The sequence below is a fragment of the Chinchilla lanigera genome, unplaced genomic scaffold (assembly GCF_000276665.1).
Source record: "Chinchilla lanigera isolate Chin_1 unplaced genomic scaffold, ChiLan1.0 scaffold00020, whole genome shotgun sequence".
NCBI lineage: Eukaryota > Metazoa > Chordata > Mammalia > Rodentia > Chinchillidae > Chinchilla > Chinchilla lanigera.
The window spans coordinates 18920551-18948372 of NW_004955421.1; the positions used below are offsets into that span (position 1 = coordinate 18920551).

At 44.5% G+C, this 27822-nt stretch overlaps 1 protein-coding gene across 3 annotated transcripts in view; it reads left to right on the forward strand.

Moving 5' to 3' along the window:
* The window catches only part of Fam19a4 (family with sequence similarity 19 (chemokine (C-C motif)-like), member A4), a 163242-nt gene continuing 135420 nt past the window's right edge, over positions 1–27822 (forward strand). For 2 of the 3 annotated variants that reach the window (XM_005383816.2, XM_013513639.1), the window contains exon 1: positions 1–40. The gene's annotated coding sequence lies outside the window, so the exon portion shown is untranslated. Of the gene's footprint in view, positions 41–1451; positions 1489–27822 lie in introns of those variants that run through there. The other variant, XM_013513640.1, reaches the window with a different exon arrangement.

The following is a 27822-nucleotide window of genomic DNA, read 5'->3' on the forward strand; positions in this document are numbered from 1 at the left end:
GGCTCCGGTGTGCGATCGGCGGCTCGCCCTGGACGCGCAGGTCTGGCTCGGCCACCGGCTGTAGTCGAAGGAGTGGAAGGGGCGAGGAGGGGGCGGGACGATGGGGTTGGGGTGGCCCTGGACCCCGAGCGCGAGCGCTGTGCCCTGGGCACCAGCTGCCTTTCGGGCTGGTACCAGTGCAACTTGGTGCGGAGCGAGCCCGCTCATACCGGCGTCTTGGGCAGCAGGCTTGCACCCCGAAGTTGGAAGCGGCTCGCGGAAGTAAGGCTATGTAGCTGGGGTTGGGCAGCAGCCCCTTCCAGTTTCGGGATTCAGGTCCCCTGGGGCGCTGCACCGTGCGGGGGTGGCTCCTGGAACTGATGCGTGGAGCCGCGGGGCGGACTCTGCCTGTGCGCTAGTTGTGGACGAGCTGGCCTTGGGGGCTTTATCCCTCGGAGCTGAGCGGGGATCCCTGCAGGAGCCCGCAGGAGGAAGCAGGTCAGTCCCCCGCCTGAGCCACCCGGTTGCGGTGTCTGGCAGGAGAGCGCAGCGCGCGCTCGGGAGCGCCAAGCTCCCCACGCGGGGGGACGCTGGAGCGGGCCTGAAGTTCCACCGCTTCCCGCGCGAGGCATCCCGGATTAGCCCGCCCAGCGGCGTCTCTGTGTCATTCTTTGCCCCCTTTTCCTCGCCTCATTTGCTCTGGTGGTCCTCGCGGAAGGGAAGGCGTCTTTAAACTAAGCAAAGGGAGGCTTGCAAATGGGAAGCTTGGTATCCCGCACTGGGGAGGCAGCCCGGGCTGGACGCGGGGGCGCTCGCGCATTTACTGTTACATCAGTGTCATTGTCATTTGGGGGCTCCACAGACCCCATCTGAAAGCCTTAACTAAGCGATGAAGCAACTTCCCAGCGAAATGCATACGCACAGATCGGTGACTGAGACCTCTGCATGCGCTCCTCTCTCCACCCGGATGGAAGGAGCTCCCCTGAGGAAGCATGCTTATCCCTAAACTCTTTTTCTTTTTAACTTTTCAATGGCCTTCCCTCCAAGACGGCGAGGTTGATGTGATGTGACAGGCGATCCTGTGTGTGGGGACGGTCGCCTTCCAAGCCTTAGTCCGGTTCTTTCTTTAATATCCTCGGTACAGGGATTGCTAGCAGCAACTGTAGGCCCCCACCTGCACGTGAAGACCCCAAACTTGCACACATTAATGGCTAAGCTTTCCAGCAGAGCTTGGACTTTTGGAAAAGGCTGAAATTGTTTAGAACATCCGTTTGGCTACACAATTACCGTTTTCCACTCGGTCATTTGAGAGGAATGATGTGAAGAATTCTTCAGCAGTTCGCTGTGGCTTTTATGGTGAGAAGCATTTCTGCTAAGTTGATGGTCGTAAAGAAGTGCCAGCCCAACACTTCCTTTGGACTGGAAATACAGACCTTAATAAGGCCGTGTGAGAGCAGTTTTCAGAAACATTATGACGGATGATGACTTGTGTCCTCCCAGAATGACCATGTGAGTTAACAGCCCTTATTTATGCAGAAAGCTTTCTTTATAGATCAGTGTTCTTAAAGCCGAAAGCTGTACTGCGAGGTGTTCTTCCTAAGTTATTTTCTCTCATTGTTCTTGCTGTCTTCTCTTGGTACCATCTAACTACTCTTTGGTGCTTTAAAATTTATTATAAGACTTTAAGTCGTGACTTGACTTGGCCAGTTTTTCCCTACAAGAGATAAGAAAGTTGCCCTTCTCACAAAAGCAGAGGCTGCCAGTGTACCTGTTTTTGAGTGGCGTTTTCCTCCCTTCTCACCAAAACCACCTATAATTATATTGCATATTCTTCATTGCAGGCGACCTTTCTCATATTTCCAGCACTAGATTGTTCTAGGTCACTTGAATTTCAGTGTTCATTTTCTGATCTTTTTAGAGATGTGCATTGTTTGATGACCTAGTTCTTCTTAGTTAAAAAGAAAACAATCCTTCCCTTTGTCCCCCCACCTACTTTTCAGTGGCACATAGCCTTTCCCTAATAGCTGCCTTTATCTGCACCTCTCATTTATTGTTACATCCAGTATGATACTTTGTTGTGTAAATGATGTGTGGATGCATATGATATTAAAACTGCATTCACTGGGGATTAACCAATGGGTATGACATCATCACCAGCCAATCCTCTATCTGATTTGAACATGCATTGACAAAAGTCACATTATCATATTGAGCAAGGGATTCTATATTGCCTGTGATGGATGAGGGAGAGAGGGAAGTCTTTCTGGCACTTTGTAACTCAATTAGCTGCCCAGTTGGAGAGTTTTGGGGATTTCTATAGTAAGAAGCTTAGCTTAATAATAAAATTCTAATATTGCAGCTTTATAGATCTCTATAGAATTTGCATAAGTACCTTTTTTCACTTATCCTTTCTTCCTCTTTGGGAGCTTTTCACCCTGGGTCTGACTCTGTTTCTTTATAAATATGGGGAGACATCATTATAATAGATGGACTAGCCTTGCGCTTCTTTCTGGGGGAGGGAGGGAGGCAGAAAGAACATGTAGGTGATAGACTCATTTGTTTGTATACGTGTGTTAGTTTCATCAGCTGTTAGCTATAAATCAGCCAGGATTAGCAAGATGACTTTAAGTCCTAAAGACAATCATAACTGATTGGGAGATGATGCAGTGTGATTTGTCTTTCTTTAGAAGATTCAGGGTTGAGGGTGGAGGGCAGGGAACGGTGTCCCTAAAGGGTGTGGGAAGTGACTTGGTCTCATTAATCACGTCATGATTATTTGTTCAGAAATGCTACTTTAACAAGCCCATGCCAGAAGTCAAGGCAGTTCTAACCTACACATGTAGGTCTAAGCCGTCCTGTGGAGCTGCGGTTTGTAGCAGCCTACTCAGTGACCTCTGGCATGAAACTAACTTTGCCTCCCCATCTAGTTGATATTTGTTTGAAAAAAAATAAGAATTATTTCCAGCTTTACTCTCACTGTTCGAGTTTGATCCATTTTGTTCCATTATGTCAGTCCAAAGGGCATCTGCGTGCTCTCTCTGAACAAAAACTTAATTATGCATTCTGGGGAAAGACTCAAACTTGAAGAATTTTAAATCTGAAAAGTATTTCTGAGTTCCTCTTTGTAGGAGATCAGGGTGGGAGGTTTTGTGACTTGAATCTACTGTGTTATAAAAGGAATGCCTGTATCCCAGTACTGTGGGAGGCTGAGGCAGGAGATTGCAAGTTCAAGCCCAGCCTGGTCTGCTCGGTGACTTCATGAGACCCTGTCTCAAAATAGTTAAAAAAGGGCTGGGGATGTAGTTCAATGGGAAGAAGCTGAGTTCAATTCTATCCAACATTGTGGGGGGCGGGGAGAAGGACAAAAGAAAATAAGAGAAAAAAGAACTCGGATTTGAATTTTGGAGTCTGAATTTTTAGCCCAGTGCCGTTTCCGGGAAAACTCTGGAGGGAACTACTTGTGAGGTATTGGCTGCTTCTCAGAGCGGAGTCTGCAGACCAGGGCCACATGGCTTCTTTTGCATGAAGGCTCAGGTGGTTGGGACATTCTCCTGGTTGAACCCAGCTGGAGGACTTGGCAGCTTTGCACAGCGCTTACCTTGGGTTCCTGTCTAGTGGCTGCCACAGTCCCTGCAGTTCCCAAGGAGAGGTTTAAAGAGCGCTGGCCATGGCAGAGGGCTGGGTAAGGTGACTCAGTGGGGACCTTTGAACACGTGCAAAGACATGGATGTTAAAATTATAATGAAGCAGTTTTAGGTATTGATTTAAAGGGTGTGGCCGTCTCCTCCTGCATTCTTTGTGGCTATTAGTTGCTGTAAAAAACCCATACTAATAATTTGGAATAAACCTATTTTCTGGCATGGTTGCAGATAATGATAATTATTCAAGATCTGTGGAACACTTGGTGTGTGCCAGGTATGGGGTACGGTGTTCGTGAAACATTCTGGTGAATGGATGGCTTTTCTATATGGGTGAACTACTGATTATTTATTTTATTTTTTAATTTTTTTAAGAGAAAAAAGATAAACATAACAATGAAACTGAGTTTCAAGACAGGTGAGTGGACAACTACATTACTTGACAGGTTGTGTATTGTTGTCTTCATGGTAGTTATTCATGGTAGAAGATATAGGCCTGATATCTCGTCCAGACAATGTTTTCACAAACCTTTCTTTTCAGTGAACTGAGAGAAACTAGCTGTATAACTATCTTAACTATCTTGTGTACACATAGATTGTTTTTTCCTTTTCCCTTTCTTCCTTTCCAAAGAACGGTAAATTTAAAATAACACTGAATCTTTTTAGTCACTCTTTTTAATTTAAAAGGTGCCAGGCTCTTCCAGTAGCAAGTCATTAGCATGAGCATAAATGATTTCAATTCAAAAGTACAGTAGAATCACAAATTAAGGGGTTTTTGTTAAGGAAATGACAAATATAAAGTTCTATTTAAAAAGATAATGAAGGTGTGCATAATTTGTTTCCTTTTATGAGCTTGTAGTATTGTTAGAAGAACATAGTGTCTTGTTTAGAAAAATATGAAGCTATCCTTGTGTTTCTTGTGAAATAAAGAAAACACTAGGTTTCTTGTTAAATAAAAAATGTGGTTTATTAGTGCTGTAAGTTCATTTGAAGCTGTCAAGCAATCGAACATTTCTGCAGCAGTTCAGTTATCTTAACTGAGGATGGAATGGTCAGAAGTATAGTGATTATTATTATTAGTTTTTTAATGATTGTTTTGTCTGCCTGCACACTCGTCGCTTCATATCTGTGCTGCAGGTTCTAAAGTTCTCTCTGAAGATTCGGGGTCTTCTTTCTTTTATTCATTTTCCTATCATTTTGCCCTAATGAATCATGAAAATATTGGTGGACCCTTTGCATACCATAGTGACTGACCTGTGAGTCACTGAGCATTAAACCTCAGGCTTTACAGCTTCTAAAGCGAATCAGAGGAGATTTCTAGCAAGGAACAAGCTGAACGGCCACCGAGGGCAGTGCTTCTCAGTGGGGGTGTTTCTTAGTGGGGGTGTTTTTGCTGCGCAGAGGAGGCGTGGCCGTGTGCGGCTTGGCGGGGCTGAGAGCAGTCTGCAGTGGGTAGAGGCTAGGGGTGCTGCTAAGCACCCTGCAATGCTTAGGACAGCTCCCACAACCGAGAATTATTTGGGTCAAAGTATCAGGAATTCTGCGGTTGAGAAACACTGTTATAGTACATCTTGTTAGGCCCAGAGTATTGAAATGGCTTTTCCAGTGTCCCCAATTTTTTATTTTTAGCAGCAAACCCAGGGCTCTTACTGCACAGGACATGATATTTTTCATCACTCTACCTTCTGTTTTGAAGATTTCTTTTCTTAATTTATAAAGATAATACATGCTTAGGCCAGAAAATCCGAATACTATAGACGATTGGGAAAGTAAGAAGCCCGTCTCATTCTACCACCCAGAGACATTTTCTATTCCTGTTTTGATAAATCTGTTTCCATTTCCCTCCCTTTGCTTTTATCCACATGTAGATATTTAGACCTAGTCATTTTAGATAAAAGGGGTCATCCATCATATAATCTTTATCCTCCTTGGTTGATTCAGCAAAGGCCCACTGGGAGGACTTTGACCAAGGGAAAGGGGCCAATGTCCTGTGGCGGCTTGACCATGGGCCCTCCTGTGCAGCAGGACCATGGTACAGGTGATCACACGGCACTAAGATGTGCTCAGGATTCATCTGAGGAAGGATGAAGAATCAGCAAAGAGAGCTCCACCTTAGTTAGCACTAAGTACTTTTAAAAGTACTTAGTTAGTACTTAGTACTTAGCTCCATCTACAGTCATCTTTTTCATGACTGTATGTTATTCTATTTAAGACTTCATCTTAACACCAGTATAAAACACCTAGAAGTTAAAAGAGATTTTGAGAATTTCTTTCCAATGGATTGCATTCCTGTTAGCAAACACAAAATTCATGTGTTGGTGTTGGGATAAGTTTTTGAATTCTTTTTTCTTTAATTGATACCTGTCTAGTTTAAGATTTTAAATAAGATCTGAGGGTGTGTTTGGTATGCCTAGCATGCTTGAGGTCCTGGATTCAAACTTCCCCAGAAAAAGGCTCAGAGAAGCGTACTATGTACAGTAGGGTGTTTAATTAAAGTCATCCAAGAAACAAATTATTGGGGTGAATTATTTTCTGCATGTATCACTGAAGGTGACAAATCCCGGGGGCTGTAATCTTTGGTACTATTTAAATCATTTGGAAGCTCTTCCAGTAGCAGCCAGATTGTAATGTAAACATCTGTTACCTTCTCTCTGCTTTCAGAACTGATTATGTAACCCGGCTTCAGATCCGAGATGCTGCTTTCTTCCTCTGTTTTTGGATTAATTCCTTCTCCTCTCTCCTGCACCCACGTGTGTACGCGCTCACACACACATGCAAATATCCACGGACACACAAATCAAAAGAGCCATAAAATTGGTTACCATGGGCCCGGTCCTCCCAGGATGAAAGCTGCGCATCTTCTTGGCATTCTGTCTTGCTCTTTGCAGGCCGTGGGGTCTGCCTGGGAGCACAGAGCTGCATTAAACAAGCAGGAGGAGGGCTGTGAGTCCGTCCCTTGGTACCGATCTCATCTTGCTGTGTGCTGATTCCCCCACCTCAAACTCAGGAGTGGATGTGCAGTGGAGGGATTTAGGAAACTGTTACCATTTCAACATTCTGAGTAAGTCCCAGCTGTAACTACCGACAGGGGTGGGGGCCAGGGAGGATTGGGTAAGGAGTCAAAACTGTGTCCTTCCTGTGCGTTTTCCTTGAGTATTTGCCGTTTTTACATTACGGGATGTTTGTGGGTATTTGTTACCTATTTGCCTTCTTAAGCTTTCAGATAATTATGGTAGCAACAATAGCTAAAGTTTGTTAAATAAGGATGTTGCCTGGTAATGCAGTAAGTACTTTTAAAAAGTTCTGAAAAGGGGCTGGGGATTTAGCTGAGCGGCACAGGGCCTGTCTGGCAAGTGCGAGGTCGTGAGTTCAATTCCCGGTACCGGAAAAAAAAAAAAAAAAAAAAAAAAAGAAAGTTTTGACAAACTACAAAAAAAGTTCGGATGGAATAACACAAAAGTTACCATTTTTACCATTCCTAAGTGTGCATTTCAGTAGCGTTAAATACATTTACACTGTTGGGCTACTATGATCCGCGTCCACCCACAGAACTTTCCACGTCAGTAACAAGCATACCCGTTACACGCTGGTGCCCCATTTCTTCCTCCTGTCTTCTCCCAGTATCTATCATCCTGCTTCCCATCTCTGAATTCCACTGCTCTTGATATCTCCCATAAGTGGGGTCACACAATTCTTGTCCTTTTGTGACTCTCCTGCTTTGTTTAGCATAATATCTTCAGGGTTCATCTATGTGGTAGCATGTGTCAGAACTTCTTTGGAAGGCCAGTACTCCATTGTATATGTTTATACCACGTTTTGTCAGTTAGTCAATAGAAAGTTGGGTTGTTCCTACCCTGTGGCTGTTGCCAGTCAGGCCGTTATGAATGTGTGTGCGAATCTCTGTTTGCGTCTTTGCTTTTAGTCCTTTTGGTGTATACCTAGAACCGGAGTTTCTGTGTTTAATTTCTTTTAGGGACCACTGTGCTGTTTCCCATGGTGCAGCAGCATCTCACACTGATCACATTTATGCGCTCTCTCATCCCCTCCCACCCCCGGGTCCTACAAGGTAAACATAATCACTGCCTCCCTTCGGTGCTTAAGGAAAACGAGGAACGGTGCCCCCCTGGTGGACTTTGGCAGCGCTGAGATTGCAGCCCAGGCGAGGTGGTTCAGCGGTAACACTTTTAGGAGATCAGTCACTCACATCCAGAGAGGCTGACCAACCCCTCAAGTGGTGGACGGGCCCAGGTAGGGTTGGGGGATGGAGATAAATAATGAATGTGTTTATCTCGGGAGCAGCTACAAGTTCTCATCCTGCCGCACAGAGGAATTTGATTGAGATTTGGAATGTTTGTGGATCAAATGTTTATTGCAAAACTGCTATTTTAGCCAAATAATAAGAAGCCAGTCAATATACACGATGGCTGTTTAGACTGTTCGTGTTAGTGCTGCCTGGAATCCTCCGGCAATTAGCAGCCGTGCAGCTCCTGCTTCGGAAATACCATGGCAAGTTTTGCTTTTCTTTGGGGGTGGGATGAAGGGTGGGTTGGGAGAGATGGAGGAAGCGCTCGAGATCAGAATGAGATCAAGGTGACCCGTGGGTAGGACCTGCGGGGGGACTGTGTTCTTGCTCTCTCGAGATAACAGGCAGAGGACATGGGCCTCCTTTCCTCCAGAAACACAGCTGGATGGAGGTATTGCAGAGGAAGGCACGTTTTTGTCACTTTACAGAATTAACAATTGATCAGGTTTTTGGTCCCCGAGTCCTTTGTAAGCACCCCATGTTTATTCATTACTGTGATTACGCCGTGGAAGCAGCACCGCTTGATGTGATGAGGAGCAGCAAGATGCGCAGACATTTAAATACACTTCAAATGAACATTTGCACAAATAGGTGCCTGATAGTGTCCTAATTTGATTCTGAAAACCCCAAAATGAGTCTGTGTCTGGGGAGGGGGCCCCTCTGACATTCTGAATCAGGTATGTATCATTTTCTGCGTTGTTGAGATGACAGATGCTAGTATTTAGAATACATTGCCCCAGAGTTTTCATGGGGAACCGGGGGAGCGGAGAGCAAGACTCCTGCTGTACTGGTGACCCCTGTTTGCCAGGGCGGCCAGTTCTAGTGATCCGGATAGCACAAGTGTCAGCGGTCAGCTTGTCCTGACGTCTGCATGAACAAAGCCCGCTAATCAGCCTGAGAAGTATTAATCAGGAAAGAAAAATATTCCTCAAGTCTAAAAGTTAAGGTCACCCTGAGAAAAAGGACTGGCAAGATTCCTAGAAAACTCTGTTTCTTCAAGACATTTTGATTCTGAATTTACTCTCCACACTTACAAAAGGCTCAGGCTCCCAAGTGTAAACCCAGACTCTGGTTTGATGTGCAAATATTTCTGAATCATAGCATAAATAGACATGAACTAACAAGCAACTGACTATATCCACGGGTGAGTGTTACTATCCTCATTCACTTAGAACTAAGGAAGGAGGGGAGGTGAATATAGGGTTTTAGCCTCACTGCAAAATTTTTTGTTTCTCTATCAGTGTGGAATTTTGAAAATCTATTTTATGTCATCAGTCTTCAGTACACTTGTTTCCAAGTTCCAGGTTCACTGCTATTCTCAACATTATCATCAGGAGTGCATGAGATTCGGGTGGAGGCGGAGCTGAAGCAGATCCCCAGGTCTCGCTTCTAGAGTTCCAGGTTCAGTGTGCCTGACCGTGATGGAGCCTGGGGTTTGAATTTCCACCAGCGTACTGATGCCGCTTCACCTCTGATCATCTTTCGCATACAACCTTTTCAGACAGTTCATTTTTCAGGGGTGAAAAATTTTAATACGGAGATTTTCATAAAAGAAGGTTGTTTTGATTAGACTAGGAGTTTCTCATTTTGTATGACACGGATCAGCTTGTCTAAATAACACGATTCTGAAGATTGATTCAAATTACTGAACCCAAAGTACAAATTAGTTGTTAGCTGGATCAGTGTTAGGTATGAGAAACTGATTTTGATAATGCCGCCCCCACAGCTTCTTTTAGAGTGTAAGATACATTCTATAGTTGAGGACTTTCAAAATCAGATTTGCAGACTATTTAAGTGCATGTGGAGGCAGGCTTACCGTACCTAGCAGTAACAAGCTCACTTCCGACTTCTGTCACATGCTGATGTTTGTGTTGACCAGGGAAAATCATGGCTTCTATTCCTATATACCTTTGAGTCTGACTTAAATTATAAGCTTATTGGCAGGTGATGTATAGGAATTTTGCTTTTGTTCCTGTATAGTTAAGATTGAGCAGATGTTAAGAACTGATGCAGATTTAAAATTTCATCCATTCTGGGAATAATTGAAGATCTAGTCAGGACCGGAAGATGGAGCAGGAGACAGAGTTATAGGATGTGAGGGGATATGGGAGGTTTTTGCACAGATGTCTGCCTTGTTGCTGTTTCATGTCACTTGGAGGAATAAATTATCTTCTGTATTTGCTTAAATAAAAAGCTTTTGGTGGATTTTATTTTGTCTCGCTGTATTTTAAAAAGTTAGATCTGGGACAGTGGCTCACGCCTGTAATCCCAGCACTGCATGAGGCTGAGGCAGTGGGATCACAAGTTTGAGGCTACCCTAGGCAACTTGGCAATTTAGTGAGATCCTGTCTCAGTAACAAATAAAAGGCTGGCCGTATAATTCAGTGTGAAGACCCTGGGTTCAATTCCCAGTACTGAAAAAAATGTTTACCAACTGGTATCTTTCTTTCTTTCTTTTTTTTTTTTTTTTTGGTGTTTTTGAGACAGGGTTTTGCTCTGCAGTTCAGGTGGAGCTCGAGCTCACTTTGTAGCCCAGGCTGGCCTCGAACTTGCAACAATCCTCCTGCCTCAGCCTTCTGAGTGCTGGGATTATTGGCATGTGCCACCACGCCCAGCTGGTATCTTTCTTGAATAAGAAAGCAAATGTAGTAAACCTGATTGTTTTTTTAAAAATTGGGGCTTTGTGAGATTTTGTTAGATGTAGTCTGAGTTACAGAAACATGTGCGTGTTGGCCGGAAGGTTAGAGTGGGCAGCACCACGCTGAGTGGCCAGGCTGGGGCAGAGTCATTAACCTCCTCTGTCTCCAGAGCTGCATGTCACTTCCATGGCTAGTCTGTGGAACCACGGCCGTCTCCTGCAGGTGGGGGCTGCTGCGTGTGACTAGGTTTGTACTAACATTTCCTTAGGGCCATCAATCACTGTTTTCCCCTCTGCCCAGTCTCACTCTGGTCATCTCTGGCCCAGTGTCAAGTGCTCCATTTTCCTCCCTGACTGCCTGACCTTTTGTCCTGCACCCCCCTGCCTCCTGCCCCCAAAACCTTTCCCCACGGGAAGATGATGAGGCTTCCCGGTCGAGTGGCAGAGCAGGGCACAGCCAGAGAGAGCCTCCACGGATGCCTGGAACAGCAGAAGCAGCCGAACAACCAAATGGTCTGTTTTGTATTTTTTTTAAAGAGCAACTATCCACTTTAAAAACCTGGTTGCTTGATTTGCAGAGGGCATGGTGTGTGTGGACAGAACATGCTGCTGGCTGGGACGGCTGCTCAGGGCTGCTGTAGGGGCGGGAGCTGTGGGCGGTGATGCTCTGATCGTAGTAAAGGGCCATAGAGACTTTATGGAAGCCTTCCTGATGGCATGCAAATTATAAAGTAAAATTAAAATAAGTAAAAAATAAAGATTGCCTTCAACTATCTCTGCAGCACCTCATTAATCCCTCCCTCCTTAATACTATAAAATCCTCTGAACATATGTAAGATATTTAATATATTTTATGTCTCAGAGCCAAACGGGGATAATGGGCTGTTGATGACCTGGTAGTTTTCTCTAACTGTATGAAGTCAGTTTGTCCGTGCTAACTAATCAAAAAAACTATGAAGAATGGTGAGCATTTAACTTTTTTGTTGGAGACAAGGTCTCCCTGTGCAGTTTGGGCTGACCTTGACCTCACCATACAGCCAAGGCTGGCCTTGAACTTGGCCATCCTCCTGCCTCAGCCTCCCAAGTGCTGGGGTTACAGCCACCACACCTGGAAACATTTAACTTTAACATCGAATATATTAAACTTTTTGGTTTATGTTATCTAAATTAAGTGTACTTTTCAATATTGTCTTACTGTGTGAAATTTTTCACTCCAGTGGTATCATATTATACATCTGATTCTATAACATGTGTTTTCCACTCACAGTTGTTTTTGAGATCTCTCCATATTGGCATATATGTGGCACTCCTATATTATTTTAACTATTGTACAATGTTCTACTATGAATGCATAGCATTTTATTTAGCTGTTCTTGTATAGATTCAGATTTTTCCTCATTTTTTCTGTTGTGGAGAGTATAAAGCACCATTTGTAAACAGTCATACATGACATTAACTGAGTCATTGTGTTTATTCTTTAAAGCCCTCTCTGGGCTGGGGATTTAGCTCAGTGGCACAGCGCCTGCCTGGCAAGTGTGAGGTCCAGAGTTTGATTCCTGGTACCGGGGAAAAAAAAAAAAGCCCTCTCATAAGTACCGGATTGTTTCTACCCATGTGCTGCTGTTTGTCTGTGTTGGAAATAGGATTGTGGTGTCAGAGAGTGGGAGTTAGCACCTCAAGTTGCTTCAGAATGCATCTGGAAAATGTGGAGACTACAGAATGTCTCTTTCATTGTACGTTCTCATAGAATTAAGATATGTAAACTCCAGAACAGGTCAGGCCCTGGATATAGGAAATAAAAATCTATCCCCTGAAATCTTACAAGTTCTAGAAGAACTTTCTTCAGTGGTGAAAATGTTCTAAAATCCCTGCTATTCACTACAATGGCCACTAAGCCATGTTCTATTTTCAACTCTGGAAATGTGGCTGTTCTAAGAAATTAAATGTTAGATTTCATTTAATTTTAAGTAATTTAGATTTCGGTTTAAATAGTCATGTATATGTGTAGTGTCTATCATATTGGACAGGTTTTCACCCTTGTAGAAAGTTTAACCATTATATTTTGCTATGCCCCTACAATATTTTCCAAAATGTCTCATAGAGTGATGAGAGTATATAGTCTGTGTTGCTCAGTAAAGGGGTCCAAAGCTGTATCCTGTCATCAGGACAAAATACACCCAACACTCACAATTTGAAGGAGAGGTTTGATTTGGCTTATAGTTTCCAGTGGGTTCAGTCCATAGTTGTCTGACTCCAAGGCAGAAGTAGCATGGTGGAACAGCTTGGTGGAGGAGTGCTGCTTAGCCCACGGTAGCCAAAAACAGAACTAGAGCTAAAGCTAGAGCTAGAGCTAGAGCTAGAGCTAGAGCTAGAGCTAGAGCTAGAGCTAGAGCAAGGGGATGGGAGGCGGGGAGGGAGGGAGAGAAGGAGAGAGAGAAAGGAAGGAAGAGGAAGAGAAAAAAGAGAGCAGGCTGGGACTAGAATACACACTTCTGGGTCATGCCCTCAATGACCCCCCCCCTCCAGCCAGTCCCCCCACTTCCTAACAGCAGTCCAGCTATTGAACTCATCAGTGGGTGCCTCTTCTAATGACCGTAGCACCTCCACTGACCCAATCCCCTTCCAAATGTGACACTCTTGGGGGACATTTTAGATTTAAAGCATAACAAAGATTCTTCCACTGAAAATAGGGAGATAAGTGAATGAAAAGAAAGTGGTGTCGGTAAGATTTATCAGGCATTGCCCCTCCTTGCTGAGAGAGTCCTGTCTGCTCTGCTCTGAGCCTCCAGACGGAACTGCTCTGCCCTACCGAGGCAGTTCTCTGCACAGTGAATTGATGGTTATGTAAATACAGCCATTAACCTTAGGCACCTCAGACAGCTCCTTGGGCGCTGCAGTTTTCTTGCCCTTGAAAATGCTGGTTGATGGATGCCAAGATATTTTAAAAAATTTTCTGCTGCTCTGATTGAAGAAATGGATCTTTGAAGTGACAGGTCAAAGGAGCCCATGGAGCTGAGGGCCTACTCCATGTGAAAACTGTGGCAAGGGTTTAGAATTCCGTTTTTCCAGAGGTTTCTCTGGGTGTGTAGGAAAGAGGACCCGGTATGTCCATGTTATTACAAGCAAATATACAAACTGAATTGCAGTTTGAAAGCACTGGTTAAAGAAAGCTTTTTGAAAACTTGCTTTTAAAGCAAATGGGGTTTTGTAATTCTGGAATCTTGTATATATTTTAAAGTTAGGCATAGCTTGCAATTAAAGCGTAGCTTCTCTTTATTTGCTTTAAAGACAGTTTTAGAAGTGAACTGAGTGGGTATGACAGAGACAGAAGATATAGATAAGATCACCATGTTGAAAATCCATTTGGTTGTTGGGAAGTACGGATTCCATTAGAAGCAGGGTCAAAAGATGACAGTTGCCAGTACCCTGGCTTTTCTCCACGGTATCATCTGGAACCTTTTCCTGCACTACTCTTATTTCCTAAGATGCATCACGCGTACCCTTCCTTTTGTGGCTTGTACTAGATATTCCTTTCCCAGAAATGTGAAATGTGACTCTTTTGTTTCTTTTTGTTTTTCTCTTGGGTGTCTCCTTCTCATGCGTTCACACGTGAATCTTACCTCACGTGAGATGAGAAGACCTCAGTGCACCCGTCCCTTACCTGCTCAGCCACATGACCCAATTAGTGGGAGCTTCCAACTGATGGTTATGCAAGAATGCTTGGAAGACCCCAGTTTCATGTATAAGTGCATGTTGACGTGGTCCTGAAGCTCTGCCGGAAGCCATGCTGCCTTCTGCTAACTTATAGTGATTTTCCCACGGGCTGCATGTCAGGGTGAAAGCTCTCGTGTTTCATTTGCACCTTGGGCTTCTGCACACTCACCAGATCCTATGTAGAGTCTCAGCTTCTGGGAGTATTCAGTTTTGTCCGAGCTGACATGGTGGTAGTGGGCTGCGATTCTGGGTTTGGGTGAGGTAGCAAAACCTATGAGATGGAAAACAAAATAAAACCAAATCTCTGCACCTCAAATTATAAAACTGTGTAGCCTTATAGGAAGTGCAGAGTGAGATACTGTTTACCCCTGAAATAATCTGTCATGCCATTCCCCCGGTGAGGGAGTGTGAGATGTTGGCATTCCCAGGTCCCATGGGAGAAGAAATATGCTTTCAAGGCTGTCAGAGTGGAACCTTCTGGGAGGTTCTTTGAGATGATAAAGGGGACCCTGTTGGAGAATCTGTATGTCATTTAATTGTTGATGGCCTATCTCTGCTAAATGGACATATACACAGGGGGTGGTGGGAGAGATCCTAGTTGCCTGTGTTCATCATACTACTTCCTTAGTAATGGAACCCTGATTTCTAACCAGGTAGGTGCTACACAGAATCAGGGCTGTGTTTTACAACCTCTCTTCCACTGGCGAAGCCAGGTAAGACATCTGTAGTGTTGTGTGGTATTTCTTGGGAGTCTTCTAAAGTTGAGAGGTACGGCTCTTTTCAGCTCTTCTTCCTTTCTAAATCCTGGGATCTGATGTAATAGTTGGTGCTGCAGCAGCCATTTTGGATAGTGAAGTGACCTTGAATGTGAAAGGCAAATGGGACAAAAGCGGAATAGAAAGGAAGAAGCATCGCAAGGCCATGCAGTTCTTGACATTGTAGTGCCTGTGTACCACTGGGCCTAAGTTTTATAAAACACCCAAGGTATTGGCCATTGTTATGTGCTGTGGAATGAAATGATACAGGCAGAATGCAGAGATAAAGGAGGTCAGGACCTTACCTTTAATGAGGTAATAAGGCAATAATGTGGAAATCCAGAATGTTCTTTCAAGTTATGGGTAGCCCTAGCATTAGCGATGGGAAAGGAACCTGCATAGCGTTTGTGGAACTGAAGGGGGGACACCACACAGCCAGACACTAGGAGCCTGTTCTGAGGAGGGTCAAATGGAGATATGCAGTGCTTTGGGAGCAAGGAGTGAGGGAGAACACTGATGCTACTAAAAAGCCGTCAGAGAATTCTCTAAATTGCCAGTATTGAAGTTAGTTACAACTCATTCTCAAATAAATTGAAGTCTTATCCGTTTGATATATTTTGACAGGAAATGTATATTTACTGCCTGAAATGACTCCAATTGCTGAGCTCTGAACCACAGTATTTCATAAATGATTAACATTAGATGGAGTCGGGAGGAATCTCACACCTTTTCTAAACAGCATTGTACAGGAAGGAATTTCTCACCATTGCAAGGTATTTACCCTATTTCCCAAAGTACACATTTACCCTGGTAGAGTTTGAACTTGTCTGTCAAAAATAGTTATTGCTTTTGCAGATAGAGAAATAGTCACTTAAAATCTAAAATGATGAGCAGAGAAACTCAGCATATTTTGGTCCTTTCAATAAATATTGCATGGAAATAGAAATTTCTCTTATACATTTTTCCATCTCGCATAGATATCTTAAGTGCTTGCTTTGTACAAGGTGGTGGGCTGGGTAAGCTTCTTAATTCTAATATGGGTTTCATATTCCATGAGCTTTCAGTCTGGTAGGGGAGATTGAGCCACAGAGGAGTTAGGAGGAAGGATATTCCATGTGGAAGATGTAAGGCTGTCGAAAGTTCAAAGGTGAGAAAATTCATCTTTATTCACCATTTTGAGTTAAACTTTCTTATCAGCCAGTTAGTGCCCAGTTATTTTATCAGTATATTTCCTACAATGGCTCTAAATATTTACAGATCCATTAATGGATTAAAAATATGCACAGGACTATATAGTGTAGTTGGCTATTTTTAAAAAACTAACCTAAGAGCATACTAAATATTACAGAAAAATGGACAATGTTACAGTGTGATAGTAACTCATAAGAAACTAACTGATAGTGTTTGCTTATGATAGTGACATTGTTCTAGCTGCTATCAAACTTTAACTTGTTCCAAGTTCTTGGAGACTGAGCATATATATGTGGGGTCCTATGGAGTCTGAAGCCGGAGCCAGATTTAATCATGGAGGCTGTTTGAAAACAGTCTCTCAGAGAAAGGATGAGACAAGGGAGGCAATGTTACGGGGCTACGTCAGTGGCAGTGGCAAATTTTCCGGGAGGTGGGTAGGCAAACTCAGTCAGTAGATGGCTATATGGTCAATGTTTGAGGCCGTCCAATCTGTTACAACTGGTCAGCACTCCCCGTGCAGTGGGAAAAGAGCCAATGGCAATCTGAATGTATGAGTATGGCCATAGTCCGGCAAAATTTTCTTTATACACAGGGAAATCTGAATTTCATATCACTGTCATGTTAGGATAAATATTATTTTGACTTTTCCCCGGCATTCCAAAATTTAAAACATTTTTAAGTTTTCAAGTTTTCAGATCTAGGCCAGGTTCTGGGTTTGGTTTGTTCATTCCTGGATAAAGTGCCCCTGTCTTACCCATTCAGACCTGGTGAATTTTCACGTGTAAATACACCCACCATGCCATGACTCAGGGATGAGGCAGGATTTCCAGCCCCCAGCTGGGTCCCTCATGCCCTTTCCTCCTCATACTCATCTCTGTCGGGTGACTGCTAGCCTATTTTCACCAGCACAACTTATTTTTTCCTCACTTACAGTTTCATCTTAATGGAGACACAGAATATATTCTTCCTCAAATTTTTGTTCAACACTGTCTCCTGCTGGCTGTGACAGCCGATCTTTGTCACTGTGTAGCACTCCATGGTATGAATATCTCCTTACTTATACAGTCTAGTGTTAAAAATTTGAGTCTTTAGGTTTTGGCTTCTGTGCATAAGCTGCTGTGAACAGTCTTACACGTGCTTTTGGCAGGTAGAAGTATGCATTTCTATTGCATACCTTTTTTGGTTTTCAGACCACATTTGAACCAGGGATACATCTTGTCAGAAATGATAAGTAAACAAAAAAGAAAGCGTAGTTACCTCTGACATAGCGCTTATAAGGGTCAAGCACTATTCCCAGTCCTTGAGATCTATTAACCCATTTAGTTGGCGTGAGTTGGATTATTAGCTGCACTTTATGATGGGGATGGGGGGGGGGCAGGGGGAAGAAAGTGATGAAGTATCTTGCCAGAGTCACACATCTAGGGAGGTACTGTAGAGCTTGAATTTCTTTGTTCTGTGTCTTTCTGTCCTGCTCTGTCTCTGAGAATGTCTTTCAAACATTGATCAGATTAGTAACAAATAATTTCCTCCAATAATTTCCATTCTGTAGGATCACATGTGCGAGACAGGCCAAACCAGAAGGCAACAGCAGCGTGAAGTGAACGCAGCAGCTTATGCATGAGCTGGAGCTGGAACCCAGGTGGCCTGTCTTCAAAGGCTCACCTCTTGACGGTTTCATTAAATGAGACAGACTTGGTCAGCTTTTCCCCGCTCCTCCTGGCAATCTCTTCCTCCTCTTTGGCTCTTTCCTGTCCCACCTGGCAGTGCCCCCTTTTTTTCTGATACTTGATGGCCAGCTTTCTTTTGCCTACCCAGGTGGGAAGGGAGGGAGAACTGGGAGGTCTTCAGAAAACTGGCTCTCGGAGCTGCTCGCCAGGATTTGCGTCTTGGCTGCAGTCCTAGTGATCTGTGCAATCCTGGCACGTGATACAGCTCTTTTAGGAACTCTCTTCTGTAAGTTGAAAAAACATCAGGTGAGAATTAGATGGGAATGCATGTGCAGCATGTAGTACCTTGTTTGGTGCAGAAAGTTTTCATTATATTGAAGTAGCCATTGTATTTCTTACCATTGATTTTGGTTGCTGCTATAACATAGTGGTAGAATTAGGGCAGTTTAAGTGAATGAGTAGCCGAGAATTTTCGCATGTTAGTTCTCTTAGCACTTACAGTTCTTGAATCACCTCTAAGAGTTGAGCTCTGTTGGTGTAAACTGCTGGGGTAATGGTTTGGGGAGTTCTCCTGTCCCCAGTGACCTTAGTCACACCTCTCCTGACATCCTGGAGCCTGGGTAAAGACCTCGGTGCCGCAGTAGGACCCAAAGGTGGCTCAACACAGATCCAGAGGACAACGTCAGCCGATTCGAGAGTCTTTCCCCCTCTACTTTGTTATTCTCTAATGGTTTCCCAAAGCCCCAGAGAGGATATTCTTAGCGCTTTCCAATTTTCAGGCTATCACAGAAGGAAAACTGAGCTTGATCTGTTGGGACTTAAAAGCACATTCACACATTGGGGAGCACCTTAAAGGAGCCAGCAGCACCCTGAGCCTGCAGGATTTCAGCTGGACCTGTTATTAATTCCCTTTGAATACAGCGGCGTATGCAGAGCGGGAGTTGATTAAGGGCATGCTGCTCCTGAGCTCAACTAACACGTCAAGAGCCCAGCAGGATGGGGGCGGGGAGACCGGAGCATCCATTTTGCAGAAAACAGGGAAACCCAATATAATGTTGCTCATCCCATTTCACATCCATGCTACTTAGCTGCTTTGCATTTAATTAGTGGCCAGTAGTTAAGTCAAGCGTCTAACGTTTTGGTTGTGTCCTTGAGCTGTGGCAGCCTTTTAATTGTGGTTCCCCTCCGCCCAGCCCTCTTTCCTTTGATGTGCTATTCTGCAAGCAAATAAAAAGCCCCATATTTGATTGGACTGGAAAAGTGGAAAGGGATTTTGGTTTTCAGTTCTTTCCTATTGTTTTATGATTAAAGGGATGCCAGCAGGTGGAAAAAAAGTGAAGCTGGTTCCTACACCCTGTAAGGGCGGGGCTCTTTTAAATGTCTTGAAAGTGTGAGACGGCAGTAGGGGAAATAATAACTCCTTCCAAAGAGAAGTGGATGGATTCAGGTGAAAAATGGAATAAAGTTGCGGGGAAACATTCTGTGAGCCCGGACCCAAAGAATGAGTGAGAAGGATGAGTGATTCTCTCAAACGTGGCGGATGAAACATTGATCCGAAGGGGCCTGTGGGAGGGGAGCGATGCCTCGGAGATGAGGCGCGGAGAATTGAAATGATTTCACAGCGCTTGGCCTGATGATCTGGGCATTGGAGCCCACAGTGTGGGTGAGAAACACATTACCACGGAGAAGGGCTTTGAGCGGAGGAGGCCCCCTTCTCAGGCACCTGACCGCCCGCCCTGCGTGCACCCTCGCCGTGAGGGTTGGAGGCATCCCCACTTCTGTCTCACTCCTGGTGTACTGACAGAATTCAGCAGTCTTCCCCCCTTGTTTCTCCTTTTCTAGTGAAAGATTACAGGTGAATTTGTATCTTAGTGTCTTCCCTGTTTATCGATTGTCTGATTTATTTAAAAGTCAGGCTGGGCTTGTTGGCACATGCCTGTAATCCCAGCTATCCATGAGGCTGAGGCATGGGGATCATAAATCCGAGGCCATCCTGGGCCATTTAGGGAGATCCTGTCCCCTCCTCAGATAGCCCTGGGGATCTAGATCAGTGGTACAGTGCTCTGGGCTCCATCCCCAGGACTTGAGGTGGGGCAATGCAGTGTGAAGGCTGGGGGTGTCCAGTGCATAGAAAACTTTTGAATACTTGTTGGACAGATGATTGGTTCTGTGGGCATCTTGCAGTACAGAGACATTCTCTGTATTAGGGCGTCTCCCCTCTGAGAATCTCTCTTCTCCTTCCAGCTTAGGCTGTGTGTGTGTGTGTGTGTGTGTGTGTGTGTGTGTATGTGTGTGTGTAGCTTGGGTAAACCACTTAAGCTCTCTTACAATTCTTTTTCTTCATCTGCGACACTGAGCTGGTCATGTATCTCTCTCACAAAGGGCAGGTGGGAGGGGCCCGTGAGCCAGCCGGGGAACTGTGTCGAGCATAGCTCTGGACATGTAATGCCTTTCTTAATGTCCCTATCTCTTTACCTTGCCAATCAAAATACATGAGGAGTATAAAGCTCTTAGAAAAAATATTTGATTCTAATTGGACAGCAACTTTATTATGTTTGATGTTTCGTCGTATGAGAAGTTGATAGATATGTGAGGAAAAGCTGTTAAGAAATCTCCAAATGCAGCCTTTTATAGGAAAAAATGGATTATGGAGGATTAATCGTTACGGTTCATTTTATTGATTGCTTGGCATAATTGCTTTCCTCTGCAGCATCAGCAGTGTCTTTGCTTTCTGCAGCAAGCTGCTCAGAATGAGCAGTGCCCCTAACTTGTTTTGGGGCTATAGTTACTGAACTGTAAATTCAGCAGAAGAGAGGGATGGAGTCTGACCCTCTGTGGGGGAATGTGAAGTTAAAATGAACTTATATTTCATGTAAAATCTCTCATCACATCTTTTGTATGCTTAGTAGTTTGATAGGAAGCAAGAACTGATGGTTATCAAACATGGTGTCAGGCTTTTTGCGATGATTTAATTATTTATTTTCCACACCTTTTATTTGCTAGGCATTCTGGGTATGTGGATTAACGGGTTTCATTTTGTGCGTGTATATAACATACTTTTGTCATGTTCACCCCCATTACCTCCTTTTACAGTGTTTTAGTGAAAACAACAACATTCTTTGTTGGAAAAGTGGAAACTGACTGTACTTGGGACTTGGTACTGAGCTAGGTATGTAAAACAAAAGTTGCATATAGTCAGAATTACTCCACAAGAAATCCCCTAAAACACGTTTGTGTAAACCTTACAGAAGAATCCTTAGCACAAAAGTCTGCGAATCTCTCAGCTGGTCTACAAGAAGGAACAAAAACAACGTCTGTGTTCAGAAATCTTTTGAGTAAATGAATGTCGAGTAAATTCAGCTTCTAGCTAGGAAAGTTCTGTGAAGTGGGCAATGGCTTGAAAATTCTTCAGTGTTTTTTTGCTTTCAAGGGCTGTCTCTATTTTCTCTTAATCTTAAACCTCTTTAGCCTGTCTTACTGGATTTGTTATTATAAGGTTTAAACGTTATTGTGCAGATAAACGTGACCCTGGTCACATCCTAAAGTCAGTTTGTACATTAAGTGAACCTATAGTTACTCTGCTGTGCTATTAACGGCCTTGTTTTTATAGACAAAGAGCTAGATCTTGCAAAGTGAATTTTTGTGGTCACTCACAGATATTGGGGTAGCCTTTAAGAACCCCACGTCTGAGTGTCACACATTTGTATTACCCTTTCTTCTTGAGAATGGATGTAACCTGACTTGCTTCTAGCCCATAGACTACTACAAAGGTGTTAGGATGTCCCTTCTGTGACATGGCATCCTATAAACCTCTGCCTTGCTCACTGCTCTGCTCCCAAGATTCTCTCTGGTGACTTGAAGAAGTGGTGGGCATGCTGGTGTGCCAAGGGACTGCAGGTGACCCCGGGAAGTGAGATGGGCACGAAGCCCTGGAGCTGGCAGAGCTGCAACCGCAAGGAGGAAGCAGTGAATGTTTCCAACAGCCACATGGGTGGGAAAGGCTTCCTTGGCTGTCCCTCTGGATGTGAATCCAGACCTGACTGGCAACTGCATTGTAGCCTTTTGTGACCCTAAGCGGAGCACCCAGGTAAGCCCTGGCCAGACTTCTGACCCAGAGAAACTGAGGTGATAGATGTGTGGCGTTTTAATGGCTCAGTTTGTGTCGTAGGCAGTGCGGCAGTAGCTCAGCAATACAATCACGTGAATAGCGAGGGCCAGGGTGGGTACTGGGCCCCTCCGTTGGTGGAGATGAAGCTCTTAGCAGATCTGGAAGGACCTTAAAGGCCATTTGGTCTGGCGCCCTTTGGTGAATGGATTTTCCTCTGTATCCCTAGCAGGTGGGGACATTTAACATCTTTGGAGGGCTTTGTATTCCATTGGGTGTTTCCTAGTTCGTAGGCTGATTTGTCTACTTTTCATTTAGGAGATATGTGGACCGAGGGCCTGCACTGTGCTGAGTTCTGAGTGGTAAGTGTGGTGGCCACAGGTCCCCTGCCTTCATGGTGCCGGCATTGTCATGACAATTAAACAGTTGTCTCCACAGGCTGTGGGCAGTATCTTCCTGAAATTTCCCTAAGTCCTAATTCTGCCCAGAACAGCACTCTGGGTGTTGAATACTACTGTCCTTTTGTCCCCCTGAATCTACTATGTCCTGTTGGACCGTCCTCCTGCTTACTTCCACTTTTTGGCCCATTGCACAGCCAGAGCTGTGTGGCCAGATTTGGTAGTCGAGAGGCACAGCAGCTACGTACATGTAAATTAATTAGAATGACGTAAAACTAGAAGTTCGCTTCCTCAGCCATACTAGTCACAGCGTTGTGAGAGAGACGCTTTCAAGGTGACAAGCGGTGCTTTCTGACAGCCAGGCTGGAGTCCCTGGGTCCCCCTGGCTGCGGGTACTGAGAGAAGCCCGGCTTGTGGGTGTCATTCTCAAATGAAAATGAATGATATCATGTCTTTCACTCGGGTCTGACAGTATAAACAGAACTGTGTCTTCTCTACTTCTGAGAGGTGAAGCTGACCCTCTGCACCTGCAAATTCTGTATTCACAGGTTCAACCAACTGTGCTTTAGAAAGAGTTGGAGAAAAAATGTTACTCCTGACCTGAACATGTACAGATTTTCTTGTCGTTATTCTCTATATAGTATGAGATGTGATCAAGATACACGGTGAATGTTTAAAAATTATTACATTAAGAGACACATGGTCATTAATTCCCTCCAAATACTGCCCCGCACTTCAAACGTATTTACCCCAGCACCGTCACCACTTGCTGAAGCGGTTGCGGAAGTCTTCATCGTTATGAGGTGTGATTAAAAATACAGTGAATGCCTCTGCTGAGCGCCGTGCAACAGAAGGTGGGCTCGTAAAGACATTGTGCTGTGTCCTCATCCATTTATTCACTCTATTCGGTGGATCTGGCCCTGTGCGACTTCTGCTGTTCCCCAAAGTCAAAATGACCACAAAACGTCAACGGTTTGAATCAATTCAGGCCACTGAGGTAGCCGTGACCGTGCAACTAAAGAACTTGGGGTTGCTTATCTGCAAGTAATACGGTATTTTCTATAAGAGACCCAAACATCTGTGGATTTTGGTATCTGAGGTGCGGGGTTCTTGGAACCAGTTCCCTGTGAGGACCAAGGGGAGACTGCATATTCTTATTAATGAAGCAGAAGATCAAAGCGATGGTTTTAACAGCTGTATTTTATTAGTTCTTGAAGACATGAGGTTTATGTGTAGTCTTCTCCGTGTGGAGAGCGGTGCTTCTTCCAGCCTGTCCTTGTTCTCTAATGTCTTTAGCCCCAAGTTTAGTATTTTGCATTTGCCTCTGGAAAAATTTTCTTTTTTCTAGCTTTAACTTGCTGGACTTTTTTTTTTTTTAAGTTTTGCTCCTGACCTTTCAGAATTGCATTTTCCTTCCTACCTTCAGGCCATCCCCACCTTGGTGTCTGACTTACACTAAGGAGATAGACAGGACAGGCCGTGAACACAGCCAGTGGCACGTACTAGTGGCTGTATTCTAAATTGCCAGATATGACTTAACAGAACTTTGCAAGGAAAACTTTGAATGGGTTATTTAGGTTACTTACTTCATGTCTACTTTATATCTTTGTAGTCTTATGTGGAAATTTTATGAAAAACAGTCAAAATGCCTCACTGAGTTCCTTTTTAAAAAAATCTCCAGTTCTGGAGATTGAACTCACTGAGCTACATCCCCAGTCCCACCTTTTTTTTTTTTTTGAGATAGGGTCTAGCTATATATTTCAGGCTGGCCTTGAATTCACTATGTGGCCCAGGCTGGCCTTGACCTTGCTGTGATCCTCCTGCCTCAGCCTCCCGAGTGCTGGGATTACAGGTATGCACCACCACACCTGGCCTCAGCCTCACCATGAAAGGTTGTTTTTTTTAAAATTTGGAGGCAGGGCCTCACCAAGTCACTAAGGTGCCCAGGCTGTGCGAGAACTTGCAGTCCTCCTACCTCAGCTGCCCAAAGTGCGGAATTACAGGTGTGTACCACCATGCCTGGCTGAGTTCCAGACTTTATAACTGCAGCAGTCTCTTGATCACTGACTTTAGCAAGTGTGGAAAAAGGGGATGAACAGTGCCTGGTACGAATTATTCTTACTGAACCCACACTGAATCCAAGAAATCAGTGCTACGATGAGCAATGTTAATAACACACTGGAGGTCTTTGCCTGGGATTGGCTTGATTTTTACCGAGGTGGGACTGGGAAAACCTGTATTTCTTCTTTCTTTCCATTTGCTGCCACATCTCCTGTTCTGCAGGATTCTTCAGAGTTCGCCACTGAATTTCTGGCTGCCTCAGATTTCATGCCACAAGGAGCCAGGTGTTTAATTCGTCAGGCCAGGAGCCTTGGACTTACTTAGAGAGGGCAGGTGCTGTGACTCTGGTGGCATCTATTTTGGAGCTCAGCTCCCTCCCCCGGTGTCCCTGCTCCCTTTATGGAAAGCATCTTGTTCTTGGTGGAACACAGACGGGGAGTGGAAGATGAGTAATCTGGCTGTGTTACCAGTCAACACCGCAGCACCCCGTGGCTGGGAGACCCCTTGTCTTCTGGTTGCTTTTTCTTGCTCTGAACATAACAAAAATCGCCCCTTTGTCGTTCTTCTCATTTTCTGCTCGGCTCAGCTCCTTCTGGCCTTTTGCCTTCTTGACACTTGTCTCAGGAGCTGGAGGATTTTTCATTTGAGGACCAAGGCATTCTCTGAAGCAGAGGACTTCAAGAAGCTGGCTCGATAGAAAGCTATTATATTGGGAATGACAGTGGGCACATATCTTTGCTTCTGCCTTCTCTTTGGACAGGGAGCATTCATTTCTTTGAGCGTTGGTGGAAGATCAGTTTTGTTAAACCTTCTCTCTCTTGTTTTGCCCCCTACCTTGTGGCCGCAGCCACTGTACTGAAAGCCTTTCAAACTGGGCAGAACCTACTGTGGAAGCTGGGGTTTAGAAGGCAGTGGAATCTGGGTAAGACACACAGTCCTCTTCAGGCAGGCTTTCTGCACTTCACAGGATTGTCACCAGGGAAGTGAGCTCTGCAATCAGGGCTGATTTGACAGAGCCCCACAGCCTGTGGTGAAGAGGAGGACTCTGGAGTCGGACCCTCACAGGTTCGAATCCCACTGTCCCTACTTAGCAGTTTTGTAACTCTTCCCAATGGCTAATCTCTCTGTTTGCCTTTTCTCTAAGGAAGTCCCTGCCTCAGAAGGCTGTTGCAAGATTCAGATGGGTGAATGTGTTCAGTAGGTTTTCAGCTTAGTGGTTGGCACACAGTGAAATAAAAGCACTCTCGCAGCAGCTGTTATTTGCACTGTCCCTCGTGGCTTAAAGACCCCAAATAATGGAAATACAGGAGTCAGCTAGTAAGATCTTCGGTTGGAATAATACCTGGGGAGGGACAGATGGAATCACCTGTCTTCTCATACGTGGTTTTCTTTTCTGCCCATCAGTGTATCATGGCCCAGGACCTCAGGACAAGATAAAAATGCACTTGCTTCTGGGAGGAGCGTCCAGTCTGTGTCCTGCTTCTACATCTGCCCTGCTGTGTACATAAAACTGTACATCACTTCACATAGTCAGACCCACTCACACCTTTTCTTCCATGATGTGAAATTGCTTTATTGTTTACTTTTGCTTTATCCTTGCAGCTGTAGGCAGTTTGGAATTTTCAATTTAGTTGAAGCCCAGATAACACTATGAAATCCCAGGTCCAGGGATCTGTGGATAATCATTTAGCAAGAAAAAGAAAAAGCAAAGAAACACAAACTTTGGTTCACTTGAAAACCTGGTGGAAGGGAGCACCTTGTAGCTAGTACAGAACTCACGGCTTCCTAAAAACAATTTCCGAAGGACGTTTACTCCTGAGCACTCAGAGCCCCTGGTTATCACCACTGTTCCTCTCTGCCCGCCTCGTGCGAGGTGGCACATGCTAGTGACTCCAGCTCAACACAAGTCCTTACTGCTGCCGCCAAATTATCTTCTCTGCTCCTCCCCTTCCTTCTTCTCTTTCTCTTCTGCCCCTTTCTTCCCCTTGTCTTCCTCTCCCTCCCGTCCTTTCCCCTCTCCTCTTCCATCCTCAAATCAATATCTGAAATGCTCATTTTTGGTAAGACAGGATCTATGAAGGCAGAGTCTTTGACTGATCAGTGCATTACAGTGTCCCGGTGCCTAGCATATAGGTGAGGCTGAATGTATTTGGTGAGTTTTATTTATTTTTTATTTTTTATTTTTTTTGTTTTTTGTTTTTTTGGTTTTTTTGGTTTTTCTCCGGTACCGGGAACCGAACTCACAACCTTGCGCTTGCCAGGCAGGCGCTTTTGCCGCTGAGCTAAATCCCCAGCCCCCTATTTGGTGAGTTTTAAAGTCAGTACAGGGGAAGTTACTCTAAAGAAGAAAGCGTATATTGCACCTTTGCCTGTGGACCGCAGATGCCTCTGGTCCCTCCTGTCACATCCCTTAGCTCCCAACTGACTTGAACCAACTGCAAAGGCCAGTTCTGAGTAGGTTCAGATGTACCTCAAGCAGCTGGGGGTCTGTGTCTGGCAGTCACCAAGCCCTCTCCACCTTCCTCACGATGGTAGACCAGTAGAGGCAGTCTGGAAATTAACTTTCATTAACCCAGAAGTTAAAGCCGGAGGGAAGCCCGCAGAGAAATACATTTGGCATTGAGAAGCTGATGAATAAATACTTTATTTCCTGTCCTTTGGTGGATGGCTCTGGAACTCATTTTCTATGCTTTTTGGCAGATCCTGGTGGAATCCAGCTGCCACGACTCACGAGCATCCGCAATCTTGAGTTCTGTCTTGAATCCTCGTCTCAGGCTCTGCTGTGGGGAGAACCTTCTCTGAGACGTCGTTCATGTTGATCACGTCACTTAATTGCCTGCCCTTTGTTGCAGCTGCCTAGATACTAGTGCTATAAATTTCATAAACTTCACATATGTTTACCTGCTTGGGAACTTTTGTTTCTTTCAGGATGACAAGGGACTTTTTGCTCTTGGATTTCTGACCACTGTCATTCTGTAGATTTTAAAATCATCCCCTGAGCAATCTGTTGGCCTGTGCTTCTCCCGTTTTCCTCCTTGAAAACACAGCCCTGGAATCAAGCTTGCTGTTGTTTTCTCGGCCGTGCGTATTTATAGCGCTGCCTTTCAGATTGCATGGTGACTTGCCGAGGTGCTTGCTTTGAAATGGACTTTCTGAAGGACCGCTAGGAGGATAATGAGGCCATTTCTACACCTGCAAGTTGGAATACATTATAGGATAGTGGCTGCAAGAGGCACTTGAAATGATGGTGCTTTCTATGCAAGACAGTTTTTTTTTAACCTTTCAAAAACCATTCTGCAACTATGTCGTAGTGCTGTTGTGACCAGGTTATGCCTTACACAGAGGTCATGTTGTCGTCTGTGAGTTTACTTTT